Consider the following 25,566-nt stretch of genomic DNA (forward strand, 5'->3'; position numbering starts at 1 on the left):
GCGCTCTCTCTCTCTCTCTCTCTCTCTCTCTCTCTCTCTCTCTCTCTCTCTCTCTGTGTGTGTGTTTGTGTATGTGTGTGTCTAAGTAAGAATTCTCTGGATGCTTGTGTTAAGACCATTTCCTGACATACATGAAACTTGTACTTTCTTTTAAGCTTGCTCTGAAAGTAGATAATGAAGAAACCAGTGGTATTTTACTACTAGCCATGGGTTAGAATTTGATGATGCTAAGGAAGTTGAATGTCCATTTCTTTCCCTCTGACATGGTAGCATGGCTGGCCCTGGCCAGCAAGAAACCTTTTATTTCACTGTTTTCTCCCGAGGCAATCAGTGTGTTAAAATATAGAATCTCTGGGGATTTTATCCAATTCAACACTGATAGCTTCTGACTGCCTAGTACTTCCTGGTGCTGTGAGACTCAAAGAATGCACCTCCTCCATAAAAAGGACTCAGCAAGGATAATTTCCTTGACTTCATCTCTGTTGCTTCCATTTTGATTATACAATAACACATCATAATTGTGTGTGTGCATGTGAATGTCCTCATTTAGTGGTACAAATCTGTATTAATATTTTAATGTAATCTAGACTGATTGAACCAGCCAATATATCCACCATCTTGATGTATTTAGCATTTTTAAAAGTATTAACATTTATTTTAGATAGGAAATGTGCTTTGTCTGTAGTTTTTATTTTTTTACATCAAAAACACTGTCCCATCTCCTACTTTCCCCCCTCACAGAGTCTCTTTCCCCATACCTCCTCCACTTTGCCTCTGAGAGTTTGTTTGATGAAAGCATTATTGAAATGTGCATGGTTGTTACTAGCAATAATCCTGATACTATTCAATTGATCTGAAAACTAATCTAATCTGTTTGACTATAATGACTCCATTCATTTCACCCTCTCACATATACAATATTTTTTTCTCCAACTTCAGAACTTCAATCATTTTACATTCCTCATGTGAATTAGAATATATGGTTACTTTTGTCTCTTTACATTTTATTGATTTCCTTTAGCATAATACTCTTCAAATCTACCCATGTTGTCACAAAAGACAAGGTTTCTTCCCTTTCAAGATTGAATACTATCATATTGGATGTACATACTTTATTTTCTTAATTCACACATGCATTGACAGAGATGTAGGTAGACTCCATAATTTGGCTATTGTGATAATGTAGGCATTATTACAGAAGTGATTCTTTGCTTTCTCAGCTATTAGACATCTAATGCTTGTTGACAAAATTTGAGTGCTGCACTTAAATCATGGTGGGTAAACAGCATCAACTGGAGATGTCACCAAATGAAGCATCTGTGCACAGTTAAAATTAAAATATATAAACATATGGCAATTGTACATGTATTTTTTTGCTTTATCACTGTGGCTTCTACCATTAACAATATGTGTTCCAGAATATATTTACTAGGTATTCTTCCTCAGTAACTCACTGTCATTTCATATGCTCTGTTTTTTGTAAGAATGTTCAGCAATATGCCAAATCTAAGTGCTTTTTTTTCAATCTCCTGTTAAATATTTGTATAAGATCTGATGGATGATGCCAAATCACAACTCTTCATGATTTTCTCTTCTTTTAGATTTCAAAGCATTATGCCATCCTGGTTTGCATTCTATCCCATGTGTGTATAAGTGGATATTTGAGTGTATTCAAGTGCATGCATGTGTAAAACAGCAGACAACCCAGTGTGTCATTCCTCTTGTGTTGTCTATGTGTTTTTGAGAACTGGTTTATAATTCACCAAGGAAATAGGATGGCAGGCTAGTAAGCCATAGGGATTTACCGTGTTTCTTTTTCTCTGGTACTAAGATTGCTGGAAAACACCTTCATGCTTCTTTTTTTATGTGGGTTCAGGGTATTGAAATCAGGCCTTTGTGCTTGCAGAAAGACTTAACTCAATAACTTATATTCCTGATTCCTATCAGTCTTCTTACCTTGGCTATAACTCTTTCATTGGCTATGTTCCCTGTATTCATACCTTAAATAGTTTTCTTAGATTTATTTATTTATTTACCTAGGTTATTTATTCATTCCATGGGCAGTTTCATTAGTTGCTATCACCTGAATTAAAGCCTAACTTTAAAGATACCTATGACCTCATATCTAACAGCCACACACGTCCCCTCCCCCAGACACAAATCCGCTAAATACAAACACCCCAGAAGTTACAATTAGGCTATATTAGAGACAATATATACAGAATGGATGGATTTACTCAATTGAACAGCTACCCTGCTACATGTAAGCTCAATTTCCTTCGTCAGCACCTACAATTTCAAGTCCCACAACTGAAACCTTGTTAAAGTCAGCTTGCTTTTCCCACTTTTAATTGTTATATTCTACCTTTCCAAAGTCAACATTGCCTGAAAATTTGAACCATCGTATTGTCTATTCCATATGTCCATGTCTTACAATGTCTATGGCTATTGCTTTAATTCAAGTTACTATCAATGTTTTCTAGGGCTGTGCTAGTGGACTGGTAAATGGCACTCTTGCCTCCAGTCTCTCTGGATGTTGTTACTGTTACAACTATAAACTGGAAGCTGAAGAAAAATCAATAGCAGCTGTATATGGCTGTTGGGCAAGAATTGCCACCAAAAAGTAGTTCTTTTCCCAAAGGGACTTTCTGGTCTCACATTGTCCTCTGCACACTGCCATCAGTGTCATTCGCTCATGAGCTGTCTTTGCTAAAGGCTGTCACAACCAAGCAGTCTTCACAACATCATTCACATTGTCATAATGGCTATTTAGAAAGTATTAGTAACTAATGATCAAAAGGAATCAGCATAACTTTTTGTTAAGTTGGTTTGAAGAAGACAAAATATCTGTATCCCCAGAGTGTTGTTAAGGATAAAGTCGTCTTTATTCTCTCAGGAAATGTAAGTTTGAAATGACATTCAGATCTGTTTAATGTTATGCCTGATATTAACCTTTCTGATTTTTTTTTGACAAATGCATGCTGTCTGTTCAGAAATACCTTTCTCCAAATAAGAGCTTTATTTCTCAAAACACAACATTTAAACATGACATATAAAATGTGCCTTTTGTCACTTTTCTTCTCAATATCATTTATTCTCTAATTTTTTATTTATAAGTTAGGAAATTCTGAACCACTGAAAATAATGTAATAAAATAAATCATATTATTTTGTGACATTGTAGCATAAGCATTTATTTTGGCATGTCTGTTTGCAAATACCTATTAAGTCTAAATATTTTACTACCACCTGCCAATATTTATATGACTCTTAACCTATCAATACCACACTGAAACTTATAGCTGAAGAGACAAATTTTCAAGGTAATTTATAAACTGGTTTGTCTATCAGCAATGAAATGAGTTTATTATATCTGTTCTTCTCTAATAATGAGTTGATTTGGAGAGAAACAACTGAATTCAACCAAACTGAATGTTTACACAACAGTTCCAAACCAGTTGGTTCCCAAACTACTAGTTTCTTAGTTTCATGTGTGTATGCAATGCCTAAATTAGCCATTTGTGTAAATGTCTCATAGGCAACCCTTATGGCAATATCCTTCAAAATGATAAAACTTTAGTCTTTCTAAGACACTCCCAATATCTTCTTTATTAGAGTAGTTTTTAAAAATTTATTTTTATTTAGATACATAAGAGTTTTTCCTATGTATATGTTTTGAGCACTATGTGCATTTTTAGTGCTTGTAGAAGTCAAAAGATGCTGTCAGATCTGCTGGCATTGGAGTTATGGACAGTTGTGAGCTACCATGTGGGTGCTTGGAGCCAAACCTGGATTTTCTCTAAGAACGCTCATAATTACTGAGTCATGTGTTCAGCCCCACTATCTCCTTTAATGCTGTTTCATCACACTCAAAAGGCTTCAAACACTCAGATGTTTCTTGTCTATTTAGTATTGTGAGAGCTTTACTCATCATCTGCTCAAATGTGATGTTTTCATTTATGAGTCTCTACACTTCAGAGCTTTCTTAAGACCCATTATTTCAACTATGTTATGGATTGGTTTATAAATACTATAAGCTACACTTAGTTTCTCTTTTCTGGATTTGTATGAACTTGAAATTTAAAATACAGGAGGTTATCATTTCAAAGGGATTATTTTGTACCTGACTGAACACCAAGTCTATAACAGACACTTCATAAATGCATGTAAGCTTACTTCATTGACTATTTATCTGGCTTTCCAAAGACTTCTCAGAGAATGTATATTCAGGATGCTAATTAATGGCCTTCATTGTGTAAATATTAACGAAATACACATCCTCTTTTCCTTTCTTTCTCTGTCATTCAGGCTCCACTTCCCAGCCTATAATGTCACGACCAACAGCATTCACAACCAGTAGATTGTGAGAAGGGCAGTAGTGAGCAGGGAAAGAAGAGACCCTAGGAGGGAACTTTAGTGAAACAGGTTATTTAATGGGAATGTGGGGACAAAGACTACTTAAACCTTTGGGGATGGGAGGGGCTTTGGGGATGAAGGTACCATTGGCCAGGGGCCAGGGCTTTGGGGATGCCTCATTATCATAAGGAGGAATTCTTTTTTTCCAAGGTGGGAGGTTTATTCAGGAAATAGGGCAAAGGTGGGGGGAAGAAGATGGAAGAAGATGGAAGAAGAGAGAAGAGAAATAGAGGCCAGCCATGACCAAGTAGAGAGAGAGGAAGAGAAGGGGGAGGGGAGAGGGGACAGAGAAGCTAAAGGCAAGAGGGTAAGAGGGTAAGAGATTAAGATATATAATGAGGAATTCTAAGCTCAACATTATAACCTTATAAGAAGAGAGAAAGTACAACTTGGCTACCACTTCTGGTGGGCAAAGATGGGGATGCAGGGCTACTGGGACAGGTAGGGATCCTACTCCTGCCAGTCTCAGGATGAGATTTCCAGTTTGGATATAGCTTGACCTTGACTTTTACTCCTGGACTGCCCTCCCCAACCCATCCCACAGTTCCTTGGCCACATATTTTTGTACAGACTCATAAATTTGGACTATATCTCCACTATTAAATGTTGATACTATTAGAAACCCGTGAAAGTAGAGTCAATCTTCATTTGTCCTGAGTACAGGAAAGTTTCTAGAAAGGAAGTTTTGAGCTTACTCCTTACAATCAGATATTGCTTCCCTTTAGCTTCTTCCTAAATGGTATTCATAAAAGAAAATTATGATTATGACTGGAAAACAAACTCCATACTACAGGGCAAGAGTTGGTAAAGCTGTCAAAAATGACACTAAGTGTCTATCACAAGCGATTAGTTTACAGTGATAAAACAATTCTTACTCATTTTATCTAGGTCATCACAACAGGAATTCTACATTAATTTGCATAATCTCTACTTAATGAAATTATACCAGTTCTTATTACCATTATGAGGATGGAAAGACACAGAAAGAGAAGTTGAAAAAGAACAGTAGAAAAAAAGAATTAATTTTGTATATTAAACAGAAATATAGAGGAAGCTAGATATTTTTTCAACTTTCTCTGGCTCTTGAAATAGTCACTATACCCATGTTTCATAAAGATATCATTATATGAGACTACTGAGAAATGTAAATGAATATATAAGATACTCTTTTACTTACAAAATGCCATCTACATAGGAAATCAAAATTTATTTTACTATGTAACATGGAAAAAAATCATGGAAAAAAATTTAGATACCTAGATTCCAAATGCCTGAAAGATGTTGTCCTGACCTACTTTCCAAGTGCTTTTAAAAACCACAGTTCCTGCCATTGGAGAGAAAAGTAATTTCTATAAGTAATAACTCAAATGATTTAGTGTCAATGGCATTTGAGTTTTAGATATGTAATATAGTGTGTCTTGAAAATACATAAGGATATATAATAGCATTTCCAACACATCAATATCTGTACCTTATTCTGTAAGTTTTTTGTTAAAGAGTAAACTCTAATTACATATATTACTTTATGTAAAAATACATTGGGAATTTTGAAAATCTAGGCTATTTTTAATTATGCATGTTAATTATAAGGCATTGTGACCTCCTTACAGAACAACATTTAAGTTCACATAAAACAATTTAATACCCATATTTACACTAGGGAGTGATCACATTTTTTATTATGTGAGATATGTGTATTACATGTGCATGTATGTACATAGGTGTAGATATGTGGTTATATGTATGCACGTATGAAGAACTGAGATTAAAGTCAGATGTCTTTCTTGAATTTCTCTCCACATTTTGTTTTCAAAGACGGTCTCACTAACATTGAAGTTCACGAATAGGCTGGGCAATGAGCTTCAGGGATTCCTCCTATCTCTATCTCCCCATTCCTTCCAAAGGCTGGAGCTAGACACACACAGCAATGGGGTCTGTGTTCAAATATTAGTGCTTGAGTCATGGGTGCTTTAGCCACTAGGTCATCTTCCCAGTTCCAGAAGTATGTATTTACACATATTTGCCATATAATAATTTTAACTATCAGGCTCATCCAAGTGGCTAACATTTCTTCATAGTTACAATTTTGACCATTGTAGTTCGTGTGTGTGTGTGTGTGTGTGTGTGTGTGTGTGTGTGTATTTGTGCATTTGTGTGATTATATGAATATAATGGGTTTTCTATTGTCAGGAAATCCTTGAAAAATAAGTTGAAATACTGAGGCCTAGAGACAGTATATGAATTTCTCAGCATTATACTAATGTTAACTGTAATAAAGCCAACAGCTAACAATCAAGACACTGGAGTATGTGTAAATTACTGATGGCGTAAACTAAGAAGCTCATGATACACATACTACAGCATATTAAATACAGAGATCACAAAAATATATAATTTTATGATGTTAAGATTTTTCTGTTCACTGGGTAACAGGATGTTTAGATAGAAAGCTTGGTATATATTTAATATATCTCTGAAATGAGTTACCTATAATTAAAAGTAGATCAAAATGCATGTTAGCTGATATTGTAAACTAAAGAATCACAACTTTCGTCTTCTTTATATTGACATATTGACATCACCATGCCTATGAGCTTGGGGACTAGAGCTTTGCAAACTGAAGTAATACTACAGTTTTTACTTCAGGGGAGATTTACAGACAACTTGGAATGGCAATATCTGTTTCTTTTTGGAATTGATGCACAACACATCTCATTCAAAAAATAGAGCAACTTGGGGGTGACTAAACCATCATTAAGAATTCAAAAACAACCAAAAACAAAGGAAAACAAAACAATACTATCCTAACCTTTATCCCAAAGCAGCCTGAGTAAAAGAAATAACAAAAAACTCTGGTGAAATTGGATAGACAAAGAACATTCCAGAGTAGCTTTGAACAAACAGTCAACATTGCCTTGAAATGTAATATCCTGTCTGTTGGGCAATAACCTATATGAAATGATTTTGTGATTGCTTTCTCATTCCCAGTGGTCAAATGCTCACATCGTTACAATTACTGTAGAAAATGGATGCTTGCAAAATTCCACTCTCAGTAAAGAGATCAATTCACTAATGGGGTAAGGAGAGCCTACTTAAGTTGTCTTTCTGTTGGAATTTAACAATACCTTTTAGAAATAATATTATGTATTTTTTAATCTTTGCAGTATAAATACTTTGAGTCTACAATCATCCACTATTTGGAACTTAAAATGAACGCTGAAAAGGGAGCCCACCAAACACAGGATATTTTATTGTAATGAAGAACTAAAGAGGTCGGATGCTTTTGTTTTCGTTAGTGATTGTTCTTCCATCATACTTCCTTATTAACTCATAAACACAGTGCAAGAAAGTCTACATTTGAAATATAAAACCTATATTTAAGGTCATTTTGTTCACCATTCTACTTGTCAGATCTATATAGGAAACTTTGTAAAATGGGAGTGGTAAACGTTGCTCTGTAGGTGTGATTGGCTTGCCTCTCAGATTCAATAGCATAATAATAGGAAAACATTCAAACCAAATTTCAGCAATCTGGGGCTGCAAGGAATGTACTGAGAAGTTGCTCTGCTTTTTATCCATGCTCATTACCTGAATACACCAGAGAGCAAGATTTCCAAATCTAGGCTTTGAACATTGTAATTTTCCACGTTCTTCACAAACATAAGTAAAGAAGCCAAATAAATCTATCACAATTTAGTGCCAAGGGACATATATTAAGATTATCCTACCCTTTCAAATACACTTTAATTACTTCTGTTGGTGTGGTTTTCGTATGTCTTTCCAAGACATTTTATCGGAATTGAAACATTTGCTCTAGGAAGGCAAGAGGAGGCTCTTCAGCCTCAGGAGGTAAACACAAGTTACATATCCTGGAGAACAGAACTGGAACATTCTTGAAGGCTCAGACTCCACATTATAAAAAAGAATAAACTGAAGCTTGGGGTCACAGACTCTGAACAGCCAAACTGCAGAGAAAGAGATATTCCGACAGCAAGCTGCCTGCATGCTCCAGAAAGAAACTCCAGGGTTGCAGGTTTACAGGAGTCCACATTAGTGTAATGGTAGCCTTTTGTGTGATGCAACCACATTTTATTTACAAGGAACATCTCCTCATAAGTAACTCCTCAGCCACTTGTTAGCAAGTCCAATAAACAAAACAATCAAAATATCCAAACCTGCTCAAACAAAACAAACATCAAAAATCAAAAAATCAAAAACAAACAAACAAAATCCCCCCAGTGATTCACAATGTACAGTTGTGCAATTGTTGCTTTGGTCTGTTTAGGGTTCGCTTTTTCAGGTGAATAAACAAGTCCATTGCATCTCTGATGGAAACATCTGTCACATAAAAGCAAGTTGTACCTGCAAAACTAAATATATGAAATCTGTAGCTGTAAAGAAATGTGTTTGTTGCCATTTATTTTTGTAAAATTTCTTTACTTTTTTCTTTTTTTCTTTTTTTCCTAGACAAAACCATCTTTTAGAGTTTTAAAATCTTCTGGGTTTGCACTTGGAATGCTGGAAAGCTGTGTCTAAGCCACTTGGTATATGGCATTTGCTTCAGCCTCAGCAGTTAGCATTGGATTCAAGGGTACATGGATACATTTGTTTAAAGCATTTCCTGAATGAGTGTGTCGCCCCCACTACACTTTTGCTTTGTGTTTTCTCAGTCATTACACATACTTTCCACTGAGATTAAAAATCCAGTCGTACAAGAGGATTTTTTTTTTTACCTTCACTATTTGTACTTAGTGTTCGCTGTGGCAGTAAACACATGATAGTATGTCATGTCTCTGTATTAATATTCTTTATTTGAATATGGGCTGGTTTTGTGAAATATTTATAAAAAATAGAATATGGAAAAGGCAAAGTGATTTTTCAAGAGTAATTAAGACCCCAATTAGTTGACTTTGGTTTCATCTAAGATCATTTATTCTAAGTAAGCCTAGTATAATCAGAAAATTCCTTTCAAAGGGTGTCTAGGTCACCACTGATGTTCGATATTTGAATCACTGCAGATCCTTTCTATTGCTTGATCTGAAGAAATACACTGCTATGTACTTGCATTTATGAAGAAATCTGTTCTTCAAGAACTGGATGTAGACAATTCCCTACTCAACCTTTAAATGAAAATAAGTCTAGCTAACACTGCAATACAGCCTTGCGAGAAGAAAAACAGTTGAAGTCATGTCCGTACATTTGACTTGCAAAATTTGTGAAATAATGAATTGCTTTCATAATCAGTAATTTAGATTATATGAGTTCCTTATTTAGCCAGAGAAAATAAATACCACATGTATGTGTTCAGGTCATCCTTAAAAGTAAGTACTTTGAGGGGAAAGCTGCATCTTTTGCCCCTCTATCCGTGGCTAGAGCTTGGACAACTGTACCACAGGAATGCTTGCAGGCATAAATGAATTGCTTCTACTTGAGTATTCTGTATTATACTGTACCTCCTGCTGAAGCTGTTTCCTACTAAGGATGTAAAATGCAATATACTGACTTCTGATTTGTCACATATTTTTCAGCAGAGTGGCAAAAATTAGACACACATGAAAAACAGTGGGAGTTGTATACCTACTTATCAATGCAGGAAGCTGAAAAATGACCACATTCTTCCTAAAGATGGCAATAATGTAGGAAGAACAAATAATTCAGAAATCCAATTACAAAGAACTGACTAACAAACTGGCTATAGTGGCCACACATGGCTGGCATAAATCACAGTTATTTTCTTCTTTCTTAATTTGGTTCACAGTCAGGCTTTGGTTTTGCTTTTAAATGAACTGGGATATCTAGTGTATATCTGACCCTCAGATATTTTTAAACAGCTTTGATCTTATCTCAAATGCATATGTCCACAACCCATCTTAATTTGCTTACTTAAAATACAATTCTTTGAAGAGCTATGCTTCTATTCAAAACCATGGTCTTCCTCATTTTAGAACATTCTCAAGAATATATTCCTGTGAGAAAATTAAATGAGCCTGAAACGTGAATAATAAGTCAGGAAGACGTCTTGTCATTTGAGTCATATCTTCTGAAATGTTTTTCCTAAAGTTTCTCTAATCTAACAAAACCAAGTGGTCAGGCAGACATATCAGTTGTATGTCTTTATGTTTTTCCTTATTCTAATATTTCAGCCTTGAATGGACTTTGTTCCATCTCCTAAAGGCCATATTCTAACTTATTTTCTAAAGCTCAAATCATTGTAACATTTTGGAAGTATTTTCTAAAACATCACCCAAAAGAAAGCCAGAAACCCATTTGTCTCTGATTGCTGAACAATTCATATGTACTTTTAATATGTTTTCATTACACTATAGTATAGAAGTTATTTTGTGTGCTTGTTTTATGTCCCATCTTCTTTGCTGCAAACACATGGAGTATACTTTATGCACACTAACTGTCCTTACATTCCCTAGAGTGTCTATCACAACAGCTTATAATGTGGCCTTTCTTCATGCTGACTGAACTGTGTTAATCTGTTGGTTTGTTGTTTTTCTTGTTTTTCACCCTGACTCCAGCTACAGTTTTTCTGAGAACAGGGAATCACAATTAAGAAAATATCTCTGTAAGATTGGCCTGGAGTCAAGCCTGGGAGGTATTTTCTTAATCAATGATCTTCGTGGGAGAGCAGGCAGTTGTAGTTGCTGCTAACCATGAGAAGGAGGTTCTGGGTGTATAAAAAAAAGCAGGAACAAGCCTCTGAGAGCAAGACTATAAGCAGAATTCAGCAATGGCCTCTGATTCAGTCCCTGCTCTGACTTTCTTCAAAATGGCCTGCAAATAGAAGTGTAAGTCAAATAAACCCACTCCTCATGAAGTTGCTTTTGGTCATGCTATTATTCCATAGTAAAAGAAATCATAACTAAGATATATTTGATATAAGAATTTCAGAAAAGAAAAATGACAAAAATAATACTTTCATGTAAAAGATGGACTTGTGTCTCACAAATGATATACTCAGATAGATCTTTGTAGTTATGAAAGATCAAACTACTTATAATATTTTTTCAATGTTAGAGTCCAAGACAATAATTTTCAGAGAAAGTGATATGATCTAAGTGTTTGTGCCTTCCTAGACACACTGATTTAATATGCTTAAATCCTAAATCCCAGGATGGATATCAGGAAAATGGTCTCTAAAAACTGACTAGACCATGAGGATTTGTTCCCCTGAATTGAATAAATGCCCTTAAAATTAAAGGACCCAGAAAGACCTTTCACCCCTGACATTATATGAAGAGTAGTGAGAAGGTGTTGTCTGTGAAGCAGATGACCAGTTATGTCATGACATCGAATTTTCTAGCGCCATCATCATGGACCTCCTAGAATCTAGAACTATGAGAATACAATTTCCAATTTTTTTTTTCCAATAAGCCACAGAGGATAGACAAATTTTGTTTGTAGACATCCAAGTAGGCTGACACATGGGCTTTTATACTCTTTTAGCTACCAAGTCAGTTGGTCTCCTATGAAAAAAAAATGCTACCTTTGTATATTTGAACTTTTATAAGTCCTAATGCTAAGTGATTAGCATCTCATTTTAAGTATTTGACAAATTTTGTCAAACCTCATAATATCCCAAATTCCATGAAGGAAATGGTATTAGACATAATACTGTTTTTAAAAGTCTGTGCAATATATTTGGGGAGACAATTTTAATATGAAAAATACATCAGATAAACTAGATAAAAACTGGATAAATGAAAAGATATAAACATGTAAAATATGCCTTCCTGATTATGTGCATACTGAGAGAAAATTGAGAAAATCGGACAGGAATTAGGATCCTTGTAAATCGTAAAGCATAGGCAGAATTTAATAAAACAAAGAGAATTCAGATAGAGGTTGCTAAGACTTTACTTCTTCTCAGAGAATTCTGGGCATGCAAAGAAACTGAGAGATGATTCATCCTAAATTCCTCACCTTCTATGCGAAACAAACTCAGACATAGCAGCTGACTTACCCAAGGTCCCACTGTGGATGTGTGCAGTGCTGGAAATGATTCTGCTTTGTTTCTATCATTTTAAGTCGTCTCCCACAACCTTGCTTAAATTACATAGAGGCTGTTGTTTGTTTTCCATTTATGTCAGGGAAGATGAGCTCAGATGCATAATTTCTCACTAGAATAAAACGCCCTGTTAAAACATCGTCTAGACCAGTTTTTTTTTTTTTTTTTTTTTTTTTTTTTTTTTAACCAGAAACTGGAATTGTTGATGCCAGAATCATAAAACTTACACTAGGTCTATTGCATTTGAAAAAGAACAGGAAAAAATGTCTTCTAAGGATAAGAAGGCATGGAACCAGAATAAGATATCTATTATAGACTTCCAGTTCCAGACATGTGAGTTACGTCATTATACATACAAGGAACAGGATTTCCCCTGATATTTAAGCAATCTTCTTTTATGAATGAATTAGCCTTTTTTTTCCTCCTCTGTATTATCTAACAGTTTAAAAAAGAAAACATCCTTCTCAGCACAGATTATAGTGGTTTCTTTCCATTTTGCATGCCGTTCTTTGATATGCGGCACCAACTTTAATTTATGTTCAAACAACATCTGAGGGTACTGACATCTGGCTTGATAAACCACATAGCTAAAAGCAAACTTATAAAGTAAATTATTTAAAGATCCCCATTTAATTTTCAGCATCTCTAAGGACAAGATGACAGACTGAAATGTGTCAAGCCCAAAGAATCCAGCCTAAACTCATCTCAAACATGACATTTAAAGTAATTCAATAATATTCCACATTTTACAAACAGACATGAAAACACATTTCACCCTATCAATATAATTTGTAGTATCCCGAGTAGAATCCTGCCATGCTGTCCCACAAGAAGTATAATTTAGCATGGGAATAAATTGCACTTAGATATTCAATTATTACCTTAAATATATGACTATGTGGGAAAAAACTCAGCATGTTAGGTACAGTGTAATATATTGAAGAGCATCAGGCAAGTCAAAAGGAGATTTTTATTCCACTCTGTTGGGTTAGCATAGTTCTGTTTCTGAGATTCATTCATTAAAGCATTAAATATGTATTTGCTAAATATCTACAAGTGTGAGATGCTGTTCTAGGCACTTGCTATTCATTAAAGAGAAAATATATATGGTTACCACCTCTATGGAGCTTGCTTATTTATTTATTTATTTATTTATTTATTTATTTTAAACTCCACATTTTATATCCCTCCCAGAACACCCTCTGATTGTTCCATATCCCATACCTCTTCCCTGCCCCCTGTCTCCAGAAGGATGTCCCCACCCCCACCCCTACCCCACCAGACCTCTAAATTCCTTGGGGCATCCAGTCTCACCTGATCTCCTTGGATAAAATGTTCTCATTGTCCATCTAAAGCATGATAAGTGTATCAGTTTTGTTCCTGTCCTTTTTGTTATAGATTTATTTATTCATTTTTTTCCTTTTCCTTTGCATGACTGTTTACAAGCATGAACATGTACCATATGTGTACAGCCCAAAGGCAATGTCAGAACCCCTGGAGCTAGGGATACAAGTGGCTGTAAGCTACCATTTGAATGCTTGCAACCCAACCTGGATCCTCTGCAAGAACAAGTTCTCCTAACCACTGAACTCTTTCCAGCCCCCTTTCCTTTACATGAATGATTTAATAGTGAGTCTGATAAAATTTATACAGCAACTTCCAAAAGAGAAAATACTCACGTAGAAGAAAAGATGTAGCCCCCACAAAGCCTTCTTTCAAAGTGACTTGATCCTTCTTACAGGAAGAAATGAATTGTAACTCAAGCAACAACAAAACCAAAATACACTGGCAATGCTACAAGCAAAGCAACATGTTGAGCTTTAGGAAGGTATTAATAAGGTATTAAAATGTTTGAAGTAGAAGAAGGCCATCTCAGAAGGACAAAGGTAAAACAGAGAAATGAACTTTACAAAGAGATGCTCGGACATGATCCCTCACTGTATGTGGAAACAAAGTAAAATTTTCACTGGCAATGTTCGCTTGTTAGCTTTTTTTTTTTTTCCTTTGAATTTGGAAGCATAATATATCTCATTTGATACTAGACACATTAATAAAATAGTATTATTCTTTAAACTGACCATTCATTTATAAGTTAGCCCTGTTACTAAGCTCTCCATAAATCACTGATACATGGAACTCTGTGTTCCAATCAGTAATGAAGGAGGCATTTTTATTCAAATTTAGCAGGCTGTTCAGCTCCCAGGATAATGATTAAGTGAAGATCTCCTTTTTCATTCTGCAGACAAAGCACATACCTTACAGTTTAGGCTCTCGGGGACAAAAATCTTAATGGAGGCCAAGAATTTTACAGACTTTATGGAAATAACCTTTAAAAAAAGTTTTCATTCTATGGTCCGTCTCTATGGCACCCTGATTTCTTTTTCCTCAGGTCAGAGCATCCTTGACAGGCCTCCCACTCTTTTGCTATTCTTTAATACTACTGTGATTTCCTCACTTCTCTTCTTAATGAATATTTCATCTGTCTGAAGGAATAATCATTGCATGTTTACGAAATGACAAAATGACTTACGAAAATGTACTTAGCAGAAAATCGGCCTTTCTTAGAATTACCAAAGGATCTCCTTTCAGCGCCTTCTTCCACCTCCTCAAATGACTGTCAGCAGTAAAATGAGCAGTAACTTCATGCACTCTTATGATTAAAACTATCATTTTGGTACAAATTAAAACAGATGACACAATGACAGATCCTACAGGATGTTGTGGTAAGCTGAGTAAAAATATTACAGCATCAATCAAGGTGCTTTTTAACAAAGAAACTGTTGGAATTTGATAAAATTAAGGACAGTGGGAATTTGTCTGACTTCTATTAGCTTATTTTGAAAAGACTGAGTGATATAGTTGGTATCATTTCCATTCCAAGGAAGATCTAGTCAGCTGTATTCTTTAAAATGCATCCAGAATTCAAATGCATATGCAGATATGCGAATGAATATGGGACAAAAATAGGTAGCTGGTGCATTTTCATAAAATGTCATTGAATTATCTGTTATATTGTTTTAGCTGATATCTGTCAGATCCCTAGTAAAAACAAGATGCTATTTGAAGGTCATTAATTTAACACCCATCCTAGAGAAAATGGTCACTTCTGCAGTTTATATGTCACATATTACAGGGTTATGCTTTCCTTTTGTTCTTATTTTACAATTTTTATCATTACTTTTCTTTCTTTTTTAAAGGGAAATATTTAAATTCTTAATATTTCTTTGAGTGGTTTTATGTTATTTATGAAAAGATAAAATATGAAACAGTATTTGGTTCACTGAAAATAGTGTTGCATTCATCTATCAGATGAAATAATAATAATCTCATGAAAGAACTTCTACTCAGAAACAATAAGCTTCATCTCCATCAAGTACCACCCTATTACTGAAGCATCCTGTCTGTAAACCCAGTCATTCCATTCAGGTCATGGTTTCTGTAAAGGCATTTACCAAACCCCCTAGGTTTTGTATTCAATCTTATAGTTGCTTTTCCATTTTTTTTATTTTTCTACTTTTTCTCTGAGCTCAGAGACAAGTACCAACTGAGCAATATTTATATTTTCCTTGAAAGGTCATAGCTAAAGGTTACAAGAAACTAAATTCAATCTACAAGTTAGGTTAATTATGAACCTAGTGATTGGAAGTAGATGAACATCTAGCACATCCACAAATTACAAGTATGTGATCAATCTTCAAAAGTATAAATGGCACAGTTCATTCTATCTTTTTCATTAAGGTTTTGTTAAAAAAAAAGTTGTAATTATCTATTTTATAATATATTTGCCTTTCACATTGAGAAGATTCTATGGGTTCATTGAACCACAAAGTGATAAGTGGGTTGAGGCATATAGTATGTCAGCATATGCATATATATATATATATATATATATATATATATATATATATATCTATATATATATATACACACAAAGCAATAATACATGTATAATCAACTTAAAAATAATAAACCCCTTTGCAGCAACATCAATTCTATTAATTTAAACATTTTGTTTAACGTTTAGAAGTTCTACCCTGTTTTAAGAGAGTTTATTCTCAAACTACCTTCAACCTTGAAGGTTTATGAAAAGTCTGTAGGTTGTGAAAAATCTGACCATTACTGAAATAGTACACAATAGAAAGGGCTAAAACAACATCCTCACTCTCCCCTTAACAACATTAATATCTTGTTATCCCTTGAGCTTTATTTTTTCTAAAACAGTAAGATAAAGAAAGCTAGGTCATATGAGTGATCAAAGGGGAACTTAAAAGTGAACATACTTTGAATTCACTGATCTAAACTACTAAAGATGATTGCCAGGAATGACAAATTTACCACTAGGAAAACCTTGTAAGTTAACTGTAAATGTACAGAAAGTCACTAAATTAAAGCACAATTGAACTACATTTGTGTACACACATACACACACATACACACACTATTAGTCAAAAATAAAGAACAATCACTTGTTAGTAATATATATGTATGTATGTATGTATGTATATATGTATGTATGTGTCATGTATAACAAAGAATTTAGAAAACCAGCTAAAATAACAACTCTACATAGTGATGTAGCTAGTAGAAATTTTGCTTCAATTTTGCATAAGAAGTTGATGAACAAACTGATACAAGTTATTTTAAGTTAAATGTTAAACTCTAATTTTTTTCTTTTCAGGTTCTGTCACTTAAATGTTTCACAAGTTCTCCAAATGCAACAGATATGCAATAGTGTCCACTATCCCCCTTGTACTCACCAAATCTGAAATCTCCCATCTTGCCTTTAAATAGCACCAAATGCATATAAATACAAGTTAGGTGGGAGCAGCAGAAGCTGTTACAAAATACATGGTTAAATTGTCTGGATGGTAGAACACAACCTGATCATAAATCCAGTTCATACATTTCAGTTGTTCCTTGTTTGATAGGGATAAAAATGTTTTCCTTTAAGTTCTGCCTACTAAACTTCGTGTTAGTTATATTGGATATAAGCATCATCTACTTAGTTTTCCAAGGCTTCCTTTTAAAGCTTGCATCTATTAAGTGACCTATCCTGGTTAGTTCCATATAGTTAGCACATTTAAAAACCCATGATGTTCGAATTACATCCCATGGCCCTGTGCCATCACTATTCCCTGAGAACACGTTAGAAATATAAAATGTTAGCCATCATGCCGACCAAGTTAAGCAGAAATTCAGATGTATGGATCAGAAATTTTTGTTTTAACAAGCCTTCCAATTAATTGTAATGTACATTGTAGAACCATTGATGATGTATGTTCCTCTGACATTGTACAGTGAGGCATTGTGATCTTGTCCTTAACATTTTCTTTTTTTTTTTCTTCTTCTTCTGTCTTGTGGATGATACAAGTCTAGTATGTTTAGGAAAGAATGGCATGAAAAATGGGTATTATAAACAGTATGGCATTTAAGTTGACACACTTAAACTACCAGCATTTTTTTGTAAACAGAGGGCTAGAATAGAAGGGAAGAGCAGCAAGACAGAGTTCAGGAAAGGAAGGTATGATCCTGGCTACAAACATATTTCTGAACACTTTTAAGAAGTAGGCCAAAAAACATAAGACTACTTTTCTACATTATGTTCAATTCATCGTTTTCTCAAAAATCCATGCTAGAAAAACATATTAGGAATACAGTATCTCCATTCTTTTCATGGCTGTCGGTGCCCCCAAAAAGAGTTTTAAAAATGATGACTTCCCATTGAATCATAATTCTTATACCTTAAACTCGAAAGGAGAGGATTGTGAGACAAAAGAACTGGAAGAATGTTATCAAATGACCTATAGAAGGAATGGCGAAAGGCTAAAATTCTCTCTGAGGATGAGAATGGGTTGCCAAAGACCTAACAAATTGCTTCTCTGAAGGAATGGCCTAAAGAATATCTGGGGGCTTGGGGATGATCATTGGATGGGATATCTCAGAAGTAATATGAACCATGTCTATTAGCAATTATGACTGGATTACAACTAGACACTTGCAAATTTTCTCAAGAACTTCACTATAATCTAATGAATTAGTGAGAATTTGATTATATGGAACAACACAAATCTCTTAGAGTCCAATTAGTCAGAAGTCTTAAATGAGGAGTTATTTCAGGCAGGAATCTAAACATTAGGCTAGAACAAAGAAGTAATTTCAGACAGGAATTTAAATTTTAAGGTAGAACAAGGATGTAGACGTCTGACATGAAAATGACTTTGAACTAGAATAGGAAAGTTGGCTCAGATATTTTGGTCATCCTGATAAGCCCTTAGAAACAGTGATCATGGGAGTGTTCAGGGATTTTATTTATTGCTTTGCTTGTTCTTTGACTATTTCTGTTTATTGTCTTGCTTGTTCCTTGACTATTTGCATATATTGTATTGGTAGGTCCTCAAACTAGAACGGACCTTAATACTTGCATATAATTAAAATGGTATAGAAGCAAAAGGGAGGAGGGGGATAGGATAGGGGTTTTAGGGAGTGGAAATGGGGAAAGGGAAAGGCATCTGAAATGTAAATAAATACAATATCAAAAAATCAGGAAAAAAGTCTTAAATGAGTTCTTTATATATTTTGGATATTGACCATATCACATGTAGGGTTAGTGAAGATTTTTTTCTCAGTCTGTACATTGTTGCTTCATCCTATTGACTATGTCCTTTGCCTTACAGAAGCTTTCTAGTTTCTTGAGGTCCCATTTATCAATTATTGATCTTAGACCCTGAGCTATTGGAGTATTACGATGTTCATAGTAATAGCCAGAAGCTGGAAACAACTCATATCCCACAATGGAAGAATAGATAGAAAAATTGTGGGTCATTTACAATATGGAATACTACTCAGTTATTAAGAATGAGGACATCATGAGTTTTGCAGGCAAATGGATCAAACTAGAAAAGATAATCCTGAGTGAGGTAACTCAGACCAAAAAGGATATGCATGCTATGTACTCACTAATAAGTGGCATTAGCCATAAAAGCACAGAAGCACAGAATACGTGGGATATAATCCACAGAACTCAAAAAGGTTAACAAGCCAAAGGACCCAAGTGAGGATTCCTCAATCCCACTTGGGAGGGAGAGAAAGCAATCATTGGGGGGAGGAGGGAAGGAGAGATCTGGGTGGGAGAGGGGACAGGAACAGGGAAACATGATAAGGTATTTGGGGGTGGACAGGACTGAAGACCAGCAGAATAATGGAAACAGGCAGCCTTGGGAGGTAGGAGGTGGAGGGGGACCCTCTAGAATGTGCCAGGAACATGGGAGGTGAGAGACTCTTAAACTCAAGGGAAGGGATCTTGGATGAAGTGTTATACACTGGGGAGGGGATACTTGTAAAGTCCACCTCCAGTGGAGTGACAGGACAACAAGTGGAGGGATGGCGTTGCTGTCCTACAACCAAAGGGTCTGACCCAAAGTTGTTCTTGTCTGAAGTAACTGCAGGTACAAAAATGAAGAAGAGCATGAGAGAAAGAAAAAGTGACAGGAACAAATTGGGATCCAGCTCAAGGGGAGGCATGGGGCCCTGACACTGTTACTGATGCTGTGGTATGCTTGCAGACAGAAGCCTATCATGGCTGCCCTCTGATAGGTCCAACAAGGAGCTAAAAGAGTCAGATGCAGATACTCACACCCAACCAATGGATGGAAGCCAGGCACCTTTGTGGATGAATTGGAGAAAAGCTGGAAGAAGCTGAGGAGGAGGGTGGCCCTATGGGAAGATTAGCAGAATCAACTGACCTGGACCCTGGATATCTCTCAGACACTGAGCCACCAACTAGGCAGTATACACCAGCTGATATGATTAAAGAATAAAAATAAATAAATTAACAAAAAAGAAGTCTTAAATGGTTCTTGATAGGATAAATTTAGGATGACAGCAGGGTGAAATTTTCGATTGAGGCACCAGGGTAAGTAAAATATGAATCCTTGTGTTTTTTAGCAACCAGAGGTTGCCCATATTTCTTGCTCCCTCCCTCTATCTTAAAGCTGCCAATACCATGTTACATTGTTCTCATGCTCTCTGCAGCTCTATTCTGTCACCTTCTTCTACTTTTAAAGACCTTGTAATTACATTGATTCTATACAGATAATCCTCTGTAACTTAAGGCCATTTGATTAGCACCTTTAATTCTTAATTCTTTCCAACATATGGCATAGCACTGTCACAAATTCTACAGATTAGAACATGAGCTTGGGCAGGGAATTATGCCTCATAAAAGCTATAATTCCTAAAAGTTTTTTGACTGTGGAGCTATTTGCGATCATATATATTATTACTTTACCAAATAGGAATTTGATATATGAATCCTTTATCACTTGGAAGAATAATGTCCAAAACAAATGCATCTATATAACACATGCTAACAACACTGATTACTTGGTATATAAATGCATGTATTTTAGCCCTCAACTACATACCATGTGGTTCTGACTGTAGGACCTGCCCCTTGCTGATTCCTATTTCAGTAGAACTTAGGACCATGCCCCATTGTGAAAACTTAATGGGTATCACTGTAATAAATAAAGTACATGAAAGTTCATTTGGGAAAGAATTATTGTATACTTGTATTTGTTACTTAGTTTACAGCTATACATATTTTGCAAACATGAGTCTAATTCTAAATAGGGAAAATGAACTTATACTACTTAAAATCTATTTAAAGAAGATGTCAGAGGCAGTATAAAATTATTTTTAAACTGAATCATTCATCAGTGAAATATGGAACAAACAAAAGCTAACTATTCCCTTATACCACATGAATTTTTACTTCTATTTCTTTTCAAATCAATAAGACAAAAGTCACTTCTAAAACATTATGATTCATGAACTTCATTTGCTGCTGCCTTTTTTGGTTTGATCAGAATAGCCATCTTTATATAGCACTTGCATTGTTGGCATTTTATTGCATTGCCATATCTCATTATTATGTATTAAATACTATTATTTATAGCTACTACTTAATCTGATGTGTGATAGAAAATTATTGAAGGCTTGGCACTTCAGGAATAGACATTTTATTGGGATGAAGGAAAGACTAGGAAGAGTCAATGGTCCTTCAGCTGCCCCTCAGATCATTAACTCCAAGTGGTTATTTGCTCCCAGGCACTGTCCTGCCCAGGATGTTATTGCTGTGATATGCAGATGAAGGAGAATATATATTGAATGCTTTAATATGAACACAAGCTCATGAAAGATGCCAGATTGAAAGCATTGGAGTTTGAAGTCATCAGGTTATGCACTTGACTGCTTTCAAGGTACAGAGTGATGCTTGACCTTGAATGACCACTTAAGCAAAAGGGAAGAAACATAAAGCTTGCTAAACTTTAAGAGACACAAAGAGAATCAGCATGGGAATATCCCACCATTAATTTTTTACCAAGAAAAAAAACTTTGAAACTACTAGTTCAACTTAGACTTTAGTCTAATTAGTATAGTGAAAGTACAAGTATTGCTATGGAGTGAGGTAAGTGGGTGCTAGTCGTTTAAGAATACACAGCTGCTTTGGTTCAAAGAGAAACAAGTATTTTATTACCAATTCATTTGAACCACTTAACAGAAAATCTTTGGACAGCTGATTGATGTGTATATTTTCCAATTTAACAACCAATCTTGACTCATACACATACCTGAGAAGAATCCTGATTTGTGAGTGTGTGTGTTTGTGTGTGTCTGTGTGTGTGTGTGTGTGTGTGTGTGTGTGTGTGTTTTAGGGGGATGTATTTGTGGGTGCCTGTGCTTGTGGAAACTAGAAGTCAAGGTTAGCTGTCTTCCTGTCTTAGTGACTATTTTTTACTGCTGTGACAAAACACCATAACCACAGCAACTTATAGAACAAAGCATTTATTGTAAAGGCTCATGGTTTCTGAGGGTGAGTCCTTGAGTCCTTGATCAGCAAGGCAGGGAGCATGGCAGCAGACAGGCAGACAAATATAAGTCAGAGAAAGAGAGAGATAGCTGAGAATAGACTGATCATCTGAAACTTCAAAGCCCACTCCTGGTGACATTCCTCCTCCCACAAGGCTATACCCCTTAATCCTTCACAAACAGTTCTACCCACTAGGAATCAAGCATACAAAATATATGACCCTATGGAGACCATTGTTCATCCAAACCACCACACTTCCCCAATCACTTTCAACCTTACTTTTTCAGACAGTGTCATTCACTGAGCCTGTATAGGACATACTCATTCAATGAGAATCTATGTGTCAGCCCCACGTGTGTTCCAAAGTAATAAAATGTACCTTGCTTTTGAAAAGTGGGTTCAGAAGATCAACCCCAGAGCCTCATGATTAAGCTACAAGAAACTTACCAAGGTATCCGTTTCTCTAGTCCCAGCAACTACCTCTAAATTTTGAACTATAGGATTTTTGAATAGGGAGAAAATTATAATTATTCATCACAATGTTTTAGCATAGAGGAGAAAATTAAGGAGAACTAACCCAAGTAGAAATGTATTGTTAATACTAGGAGTAGAGTTCAGGTTTTTCTATCATGGCATACTTTCTCGTTAAAGAAGGAAAATATTTAGATGCTCTGTGAAATATCTAGTTAGTGCCAATAATTTTTTGTAAGTGTGCATCTTTAACGTATGTCAGGGATGTTTCCCCTTAATTATATTCTATTAATTTACATTAGCTATAAAGCTTTCTTAGTATGAAAGATATATTAATTTCATACAATGATATTAGGGCACATAGACATCTTCGAAATGACATAACATGTAAAAATCTTGAATTTTTCTCTAAGATATTTTTTTTAATTTGTAATTTGATTATCTGATCATAATTTTTATTATGTACTTATCTAAACTTTGTCATATTATTATTCTCCTAAAGATAGTATATCTAGATGAATGGTAAATGAAGTTATGTTTAATATGGTCACAATTGGCCAATATATTTTAAGTTCACAGTATAGAATAATTATAACTAGTTGAACTCTAATTAATGATATATTTAATACAATATCTTTATATTTAGTATATTTTTTAAAGTACATTATAAAGTCTAAGGTTTGGATGATTTCTGTTTTTTTTCTATATTTCTATATTTGTGTAGTTTTTTTCCATTTTTTATTGGAGATTTTATTTACATTTCAGATGCCATCGCCTTTCCCCATTCCCCCCCTTAGAAAACCCCTATCCCATGCCCCCTTTTCCTTTTTGCACTTATACATTTTTTTTAAAATGTTAATCAAAGGCTTTATAAGTTTGGTATTGCTCAATCAGAAGTGTAACCTAATACCCAACCTAGATATATAAACTATCTTTGACTCTCTCTTTCTCTCTCTCATCACCTAGCTTCTCCTCTCTTTCTTCTCCTCCTCTTCTTACTCCTTCTCTTCCTCTCAGTACTCCTCCCACCTTAGCTCCTCCTACATATCATCCTTCCTGTTAAAATGAAACTTTTCTCTCAAAATACAGTTAGAGCACAATTATGCCAATTTGTAACAGTGAGGTACAAGATAGTCCTAATACCCAGTCCATCATTTTGTTGACTAACCAGCACCTCTGTCATCTATCCTAACTAAAACATTTAGTTCTGAACCTGGCTTTAGGATGAATGTCAGCTGACGACCATCCACTCAAATCTTTTCTCTCAAGGTAAATAGCCAGGATTGGCTATGAGACTATAGGTCTTCAACCCCGTCAGAAATCCAGAATGACTGAGTTAACTATAATTGTGGGAAGCACGAAGCATAGCTTCTAAAACTTAGCCAATTTATAGAGACCTCTGAACACCTGGACACTCCCTCTACTACAAAACGTTGGAGCATCTGTTCTTCTGCCTTCTGGCCCAGGATCATCTGACAGACTTTAGTGCTGCAGAATTATTAAGGGCTGATTACTCTGTCTAGGCAGATATAATCAGTCAACTATTCTGCAAGTGTGTCCTTTTCTGGACAGTAATTTGTCTGTAGAAGGAAAGTGGCAATTCTTGTCTAGTGGCTGTCTCACCACAACTGGAGTAACTCCAAAGATACTCAATTTCTTCTTAGAATCCAAGACAGGAAGCTGTCAGGAGCAGACAGGTCTCTAATCAAAATGAATATTAATACAGAAATGTTTGTAACATCAATTCTGTGGACTTCTGATGTTTTGAAAACCAACTATTCATGTAAGGTAATCTGGACTGTTTTCTGTTAACTCCACTCAGCTATTTCTAAATAGCTGAGGTTTTTTTTTGTTTGTTTGTTTGGTTTTTGGTTTTTCAAGACAGGGTTTTTCTGTGTAGCCCTGCCTGTCCTGGAACTCACTCTGTAGACCAGGCTGGCCTCAAACTCAGAAATCCATCTGCCTCTGCCTCCCAAGTGCTGGGATTAAAGGTGTGCGCCACCACCGCTCGGCTATTTGTGTAGTTTTAAAGGTACTAAGTGATGTCAAAAACTTACCAACTTACTTCAAATTCAGATCATCCTTTCATTTTTCCACTTTGAATGAGAATTAATATTTGATTAATGGTGTATAGCATGATCACAGATAGGGACCAAAGTTTAAAAAGTGCAATACTATCTCTTCCCAAATTATGAAAAACTGAATAATGACTAATGTTTTATAAAATTAAGAACTTTAAGGTATGTTACAAATCTTGGCACATTTTCTTATATATTTCACCAGAGGACTGATGGTAAAAGCACTTAATCAATACTCTAATTGAATTATAACTATATTAGTTATTTACCAGAAGAAAGTGTACAATGATTGTTGATGTTTGCTTAGTGAATGTTCATTGGACAGACATGTGGTTGGATAGATGGGTAGATGAAAAGAAAATGAGAGGTCAAACAAATTAATACAATAACTTAGTCAATATTCAAAAATTCAAATTTAAATATTTCACATGCTACCTTTTAAAGAATCATGACATGCATTTTAGGAGGCAAATTTTGTTCTGAATCTTCAAAATAGAAATATTCGTTTCATTGATAGCGAAAAGTATCATATTTATTATAGCCCTTGGGAACTATTAAATAATTTTGCAAATTTCCTTATTGGCAAATACTATTCCCACTAACTTTATAGAGGGAAACTCCTAGGGTTAGTTACTATGGTTTTGCAAATATTCTCTCATAATAATGGAGCATATAAACTTTTATATATAAAACAGATAAATAGATTCTAAAAAA

General features: G+C 35.1%; 1 protein-coding gene across 1 annotated transcript in view; it reads right to left on the reverse strand.

Moving 5' to 3' along the window:
• Positions 1-25,566, reverse strand: part of Tenm1 (teneurin transmembrane protein 1) — a 748,830-nt gene that overhangs the window by 705,769 nt on the left and 17,495 nt on the right. The window lies entirely within an intron of this gene.

Source organism: Arvicanthis niloticus, chromosome X (genome assembly GCF_011762505.2).
Source record: "Arvicanthis niloticus isolate mArvNil1 chromosome X, mArvNil1.pat.X, whole genome shotgun sequence".
NCBI lineage: Eukaryota > Metazoa > Chordata > Mammalia > Rodentia > Muridae > Arvicanthis > Arvicanthis niloticus.